An 8,192-nucleotide genomic window follows, 5' to 3' on the forward strand; every position below is an offset into this window, starting at 1 on the left:
TTTGTATGATCACAAATTGATTTACTGCAACTAGAAAGGACTCTAACTGGATGTAAAGATTCACTAAATCAGTCCAAATTCACTTCTTCTATCCAGTTTTAACTCCACTCTGTATTGCACCATAAACTCCATTCCCTCTGTCTGCACTCATGTGTAGTTTCTACTCACATCTTTGCTTCTTAGTCAAACTATACATGCTTAGCTTAATATTTCTTTCTCAGCCCTTTCAGCACCCTTGCTTTTTTCCCCCCTCCAGTTCATTAATACCCAAACTGATTAGTGTACTTGCATCACAAATATATAGTACTATAGGGAAATGGAAGAGGGAAGTGATTATTCCCCTCTGTTCAGCACTGGTGAGGCCACACCTGGAGTATTGCGTCCAGTTTTGGGCCCTCCACTACAGAAAGGGTGTGGGCAAATTGGAGAGAGTCCAGTGGAGGGCAACGAAAATGATTAGGGGGCTGGGGCACATGACTTATGAGGAGAGGCTGATGGAACTGGGCTTATTTAGTCTGCAGAAGAGAAGAGTGAGGGGGGATTTGATAGCAGCCTTCAACTACATGAAGGGGGATTCCAAAGAGGATGGAGCTTGGCTGTTCTCAGTGGTGGCAAATGATAGAACAAGAAGTAATGGTCTCAAGTTGCAGGGGGAGAGGTATAGGTTGGATATTAGGAAAAATTATTTCACTCGGAGGGTGGTGAAGCACTGGAATGGGTTACCTAGGTAGGTGTTGGAATCTCCATCCTTAGAGATTTTTAAGGCCCAGTTTGACAAGGCCCAGCTTGACAAAGCCCTGGCTGGGATGAGTTAGTTGGGGTTGGTCCTGCTTTGGGCAGGGGGTTGGACTAGATGACCTCCTGAGGTCTCTTCCAATCCTAATCTTCTATGATTTTATGAGTAGGATGCTGCTCTAATGAAGTATATGCAGAGTATGTGCTGTCACAAGTTTTACAATGCCAAAGAGCTATAGCTAAAAATATGAAGGTAGCAGGATTCTTTAGGTAAGAACACCTCAAGTAATGACAATGGAGAGAGGACCTGGGGTGGGAGAGGGGAAAACAATCTTGCATCAGTTGTAAAGCTGGTCCAAGATGCAACTTAGTTGAAGTCCCAGATTTCAGTAAGTGTCAGATGCCTATGTAACACAGGGTATAGTTTTTCCATCAGACATGCATGTAGCTCTTACTGAAGCTGCTGGAAGCTGTGTGTGTCTAAGTCAAAGTATAAATTTTATGATGCAGATAATCCTACAAATGGAGGAGTCATTGTGGAGGAGCCTTCTTTACAACAGGGAGGATCTGATAAATCAAAGCATGAACTTGCTATTGAAATTAATCAGATTTATAGGGTGAAATTGTGGTGCTGTTGAAGCCAATTGCAAAATTCACTTTGTCAATGGGGCCATGATTTCACTCCTGGACATTTCTATGAAGCTCAACCCCAGAGTACGTGAGCATCTTACAAACACTACTGCTAGGTGAGAGAGAAGGAAGTAGCTTTGTCTCCAATATACTGACTGGGAAATGGAGGCGTGAAGAGATGAAGTGACTGAACCAAGGTCACACAGGAAGCTTGTGGCTGGGCTTCACTCAGATCTACTGACTCAGTCCCGTGTCATAACCATATGGCCAGTGTTCCTCCCTCCTGGGAAGGAATAGGACCAGTAAAAGAGTACTAGAGGAATACTTCAAAAGTCTAAAATAAGGGGGGATCTGAGAAATCAGAATAAGGTGTCTGAATTGGAAGTACTAAAACCAACTGTTAACACAGGGCTAAATCTCTCCTGGTGGAGATAATGGGGGTGGTCTGACTTGCATAAGAGCAGGATCTGGTCCTCAATGATTTTCATCCCTGTAACAGCAGAGTGTGGCCTATTTTTAGCCGATAACGTTCTTGCTAGTCATTAAGAAGAAAACACTTCAATACACGTTTGTGCTTCATCTGCACATTATAGTAACAATCCATGGCTAGTCAGCAATCATGCACATTCAATCTCTTCCATTTTCACTGTTTAAATGAGTTTTATGTGCTTCCTGTAAAACGGCATGATGCAAATGACATGGAATAACATTCTCTCAAGCGGGACTTGAAAAGCAGTGTTCAGTGTGCTCTCACTTCCAGACCCCCTCTCTAAAATCTCATCGTCTTTCCTTTAATTATGACTCAATCAGTTATCCTTCTCTGAGCACAACTGTCACAGCTGACAACCCTGCCTGTTAAATCTCTTTGCTGCTTTTCAGCTATCTAATTCATTTCCCCCAGCCATATGGTTGTCATGGGGACTTAACCTTTATTCCCAATGGGGCTTGCATTTCCACAGGCTTGCAGCCATCGTGTCTGACCACATACAACCTAGGCAAGAACAGCCACCACATATTGAGAAAGCAGCTTGTGCCTTTCCTGATCCTAACATATACAGAGAAGATAAATGATGTCAGATTGGGGTGGGGTGGTGTAGTGTGAGGGAGGGCACATGTACTGGCACTTTCCGGAGGAATAATCTCACACTGAATTCAGAATTGACTTTTGGCACTGCTGTAAAACCCTTACCCTTAGTAAAGTGGAGTGTAAACAATGTTGTAGGTACCTGCAGTTCAAACACAATACTATCCCTTGCATCCATTAATCTCTAGTTCTCTACAGCTGCCTTACATTTTGAGACTGTAGCCCAATTTTGCTCAAACTGAAATAGCACTGCAGTAATAACCAAGCTTCAGCCATCAAACCAGAGGCATGAGCAGAGATACTTCATTTCACTTCCCTCCTGGGAGATGCATGCTCCTGATGTGACCCTCACGCTTGGCAGAGCTTTCTGCCCTGGAATTCTGCAGACTCTCTTACCTTCACTAGTGGTGAATTTATCACCCATGTGGGAGAGGGGGAAAGGAAGGTCATGGTGTTAGAGCACAATTATTACTTTCATGAGTCAACCTACCAACTAATGCTACCTATTTTTTTTTCTTTTGACAACTGGTCCATTTACGTATTCAGCTTAGAATGCTGGAAAGCTTTCCGGTCACACAATGCTAAGATAATGGATGTTCCTCTAGTGGAATTCTCAGTCTATTTTGAATAAATCTACTTAAATAAACACATTTCTTACACAAGTGTTTAAATAAATAGGGTGCCAGTTGATGGCACTGAAGAATACTTTGCATAGTTCCTGCATGTTGGGCCAATAATTTGTGTGCACTGCAAATAGCTTCCCCAGACAGCTCTTAAATGGAGCACTCAATAACTATACTGACAGAAGCAACAGAGGGTCCTGTTCTCACACTTCTTATCAAACTGTCTGTACTGGGCTAGCTTGATTATCACTTCAAAATTTTTTTTTCTCTTAATTAATTGGCCTCTCAGAGTTGGTAAGACAACTCCCACCTGTTTATGCTCTCTGTATGTGTGTGTATATATCTCCTCAATATATGTTCCATTCTATATGCATCCGAAGAAGTGGGCTGTAGTCCACGAAAGCTTATGCTCTAATAAATTTGTTAGTCTCTAAGGTGCCACAAGTACTCCTGTTCTTCTTTTTGCGGATACAGACTAACACGGCTGCTACTCTGAAAAGAGGGTCCCGTGGCACCTTTGAGACTAACAGAAGTATAGGGAGCATAAGCTTTCGTGGGTAAGAACCTCACTTCTTCAGATGCAAGTAATGGAAATCTCCAGAGGCAGGTATAAATCAGTGTGGAGATAACTGACAGGTTTCAGAGTAGCAGCCGTGTTAGTCTGTATCCTCAAAAACAACAGGAGTACTTGTGGCACCTTAGAGTGGCTATCTTAAAACAGAAAAACTTGAAAAACAGACTCCAACGAGAGACTGCTGAGCTGGAATTGATATGCAAACTAGACACAATCAACTCAGGATTAAATAAGGACTGAGAATGGCTGAGACATTACAAACATTGAATCTATCTCCCCTTGTAAGTATTCTCACACTTCTTATCAAACTGTCTGTACTGCGCTATCTTGATTATCACTTCAAAAGTTTTTTTTCTCCTACTTAATTGGCCTCTCAGAGTTGGTAAGACAACTCCCACCTGTTCATGCTCTCTGTATGTGTGTATATATATCTCCTCAATATATGTTCCATTCTATATGCATCCGAAGAAGTGGGCTGTAGTCCACGAAAGCTTATGCTCTAATAAATTTGTTAGTCTCTAAGGTGCCACAAGTACTCCTGTTCTTTTTGCAGTGCCTCACTGTTTACACTGCTGTGTATATCTGTGCTGGAGGGAGGTGCAGTGTCTGTACTCTACAGCTGTGCTAAGATTTATGCAGTGCAGATGTACCTTAAGGGTAACAAAGATGCAACAGTGAGACAAGCTGAAGTATAATATGGTTTCCTTATTGCTCCAAGCGCACACAGCTTTGGTGAATGGTGCTAGATTCCTCCTGTAGCTCCTGCTGTGGCTAGAAGTTGTACCATGACTGAGTGGTGCGGATGGCTGACAGCCCTCACGCCTATTAGGTCCAGGCAGTCAGTAGTAAGCCAGGTGTAGCAGGCTAGTTGGCACTATAGCTCTCATGGCACCAGGCAGCACATGGGAATTGCTGGGAAGAGCAAGAGAACCATCTTTGTGGGGGGAGCTCCCTGCATTCCATATACAAATAAAAAATGGATCGGTGACAAAATCTATGGGGGCCTTGGTCTTAGTATTCAAGTGCAAGTACTTGTCTGAATGCAGTTTTAGTGGCTAGAGATGCTGACGCATTCAGGGATAACACACTTGGCTCTGTAAGCAGGTGCATTTCCGGCGAGGCTACTTTTTTGGAACTGGTGCTAACTTAACCCCTGTAGCTAATGAGAATTGTACTTTCACCTTGTGCAGCCTGCATTTAAAAACTTAAACTGAGAGGCGATGTTAATGGCGTTAGCCTGGCTCAGATTTGCACACCCAATCTGATCTGAGTGTGTTCTTTACCATTTCCTTTCCACCCCTCTTTGGAATGTCAGAGCATTAAAGCAAGTACCCTGTAGTGGTAATGTCAGTGTCTGAGCACTCCTCAAGAATTTTTCCTTTGTTGCATTTCAAATTATCCTACCTTCTTCACTTTTCCTCTTTTTCCAGTGAGGCGGTTAAAAAAAAAAAGGCAGGGCTCCTGCTGTTAGAAAGTGCTGGGACTCCATTCCCGTGAGCTCCTGCTGACTTTGATCAATGCCGTAGTACTCACCACATAGGGCTGCTGTTGATGAAGTTCTCAATTCCCAGCAGGATCTTACAATTACAAAACAGAACCAGAAGCAAGATGTGCACAAAAAGCAACAAAACTGGAGTGACCCATTGACTTGCAACCACGTTTATTACACTGAAATTCCCTTTAGTAGAGCATATAACACCTTCCTTTGAAGATCTAGCAATTTAACCCGATAATTTCCAATAGGCTTCATTACACTTTGTCAAACCAAGGTAAACTCTGGCAGCAATGACTTGAATGAAACCGTAGCTAATTCACATGCACCCCATCATTGCAAAATTCTGACAATAAGGAAAAGATCCAGCCTCCTTTTCATGCCTGCTGGATTTGGTTTTACAGTTTGCTTATTAATTACACCTATACAGGGTACATGAAATGTCAGTCTTAATGAGCACAATTAAGATTAGATCTTGCATACATATGCCCATTTAAAAGGAAACGATTACATCAATGGAGTTTTAAACCGCTTGTAATTTAACCATTACAAAAATGAATTTGACTTGACAAAAAGAATGCCGCTTCTCACCTAAAGAATATATACATGGTTTGCTGCTGTCACCAAGCATTTGTATTTTAGTCACATCTAAGATGGGTACAGCGAGCATGATTAATATAATCATTATGAGAATCCCATGAAGGAGGCCGGGTAGATAGCTTGGATAAGCACAGTAGGAAAAGACATCGCATGAGGGAAAGGACCTCACGGAACGGTTATCATCCGAACCTTCTTGGGCAGCAGTGTCCGAAGGCTAAGGTTGATCTTTTCAAGGTCTGGAGGGTCCCAGTTTCCAGTCCTTTACATTCAAGGAGCGTCTGCCACCTCCAGTCCTGGAGTGACATTTAGGTTGGCGTAGGTCTTAGTTCAAGAGAACCCTGCAATTCTCAATGCAATGGAGGGCAGTTTGCTGCGAACCCGAAGGCTCGGCTTACATTTTGTTTTTCAACACCGGTGTGTTGGCTTCACCCACAGGGTATTTTTCAGCCCAGTCACCCTATGGGGCAGGGCAGCAGATCCTCTTGGTCACCACCATATAAGCTTATGCTCAAATAAATTTGTTAGTCTCTAAGGTGCCACAAGTACTCCTGTTCTTTTCATCTAAGATCTTGTGTGCCAAGCGTAACTTTTTTCTGCACCCTGTTGAAAAAAAGGAAGACATGGCTGATTGATTTAGTGTAATAACGTGTAATAACGTTTCAAAGAACTATACTTGCTGAAGTTCTCTTGCTTTTTCGTCTGGAGAGGCATTCTTTGGAAGAAATCACCATTCATCTTCACACAGTACCAGTTTGGTGCCCTGATAGTAGCAATGGTGTAGTTAGTTGTAGTGTCAGTATCTTAATGTGTAACTCATATGGTACATGGGTACAAGTGATGTGTGGAGGATGAAATTGTCACTTAGGCATAGGGCATAGTTGGGAGTTGAAGAGCCCTGGGGGGACAATAGAAGGCATTGTCTCCCAGAGATCCTGGACATGTAGAGGCTGCATAAGCACAGTAAACTCTTTGTGGGGTGCAGTCTACACCTACCTGTCTACTCATGGCCTTTGGTGTGAGCTGTTCTGTGGGAGTAGAGCAGGAGTATTCTATGCTCTGCTCCTGGACTGGAATTCTATTGGATCCCTCTGGGGGATATTGAGAGAGCTGTTTACTCCTTCCTCTTAACACTACACACCCAGGCACTAGTGATGTACATTGTAGCACCAAGCTAAGTGATGCAATTATGGCTGAAGTGGCTCTTTCGGTTCCAGGTCAAGATGGTGTAGACTGAAGAACAGACACTCTAAAAACCAGGAGGTATCTGCCCTGGACTTGGCTGAGGAGCCAAAGAACACAGTTATCTTCAAGCATTGAAACAGTATTTCAATGATGAAATATACACTCTGCACTTGTTTACGTCTGCCATCTATTTAAACCTGACTCAAGGCCAGAGTCTGGTTCTTGACTTGCATGTAGTCAAATGAGGAATGTGTGCTTTAATAACACCATGGGGAGCATCTAGCTGGAAAGTCAGGCAAGGGAAAACAAGTCATAAATACCTACATGCTATAAAATACACATCTTAGAAGAGGATGAAGCCTATTTAATTGGGTGTCTCAGTGCAGGATACTGCAGGAACATAGGAATGAATCAGGGCTTCAGGTGGCTGACCACGCATGGTGCTTACTAGTGTCTCATCACGGCAGCAGTATGTGTGGAGGTAGTGTTGGCTAGGATAGTAAGCTTGGGAACCAGACCTGGGTCCTGGCTCTGCCACTAACCTGTTGTGTTAGGAGCTGTGACATCTTGCACAAGTCACTTTTTCTGTCTCTCTCTGAATCTCCTCTCCCCCCATCTCTCAGCTATTTGGGTTTTAAACTTTTTGTGGCAGTGACTGTCTTGCATCTCTAAAGTGCCTAGCAGAATGGGGTCTAGACCTTCGTTGGCTCCAGATGTTACTGTGATTTAAGCAAACTGGCTGAGCAAGCACTTTGTTGATGGATTTCTTGGAATTGCTCTGGGCGGGGGGGAGCATAGAGAAATGTTAACAGCCTGTATTCCACTTAGCTTGATTCTAATGCTCTAGGTCCCTGTTAAAATGATTTATTTCTAACATGAAGTTACAGCCGGGTTGGCAATACTATTGAGAACAAACTGTGGTTGGCTATAGGATGGAGGGCTGTTAGGTGTGACAAGAGAAATTTGAAAGCTATCGATTTATGTAGTCCATCACTAAACACTGCTGTTGCATACACAGGCTGTCTTGCCATACAAGAATACAGAATGTCAAAGGTCTTGCTTTAGGACTTGAGAATGGGTTAGACCAATGATCCATCTAGCCCAGTATCTTGTCTGACATTGGCCATTGAGAGGGAAGGAACAGAACAGGGCAATTGAGTGATTCATTCCCTGTCATTCAGTCCCCATTCTGGCAATCTGAGGTTTAGGGACACCCAGAGCATGGGGCAACAGAGGGTCCTGTGGCACCTTTAAGACTAACAGAAGTATTGG

The sequence above is a fragment of the Trachemys scripta genome, chromosome 11, assembly GCF_013100865.1.
Source record: "Trachemys scripta elegans isolate TJP31775 chromosome 11, CAS_Tse_1.0, whole genome shotgun sequence".
In the NCBI taxonomy this organism is placed as follows: Eukaryota; Metazoa; Chordata; order Testudines; family Emydidae; genus Trachemys; species Trachemys scripta.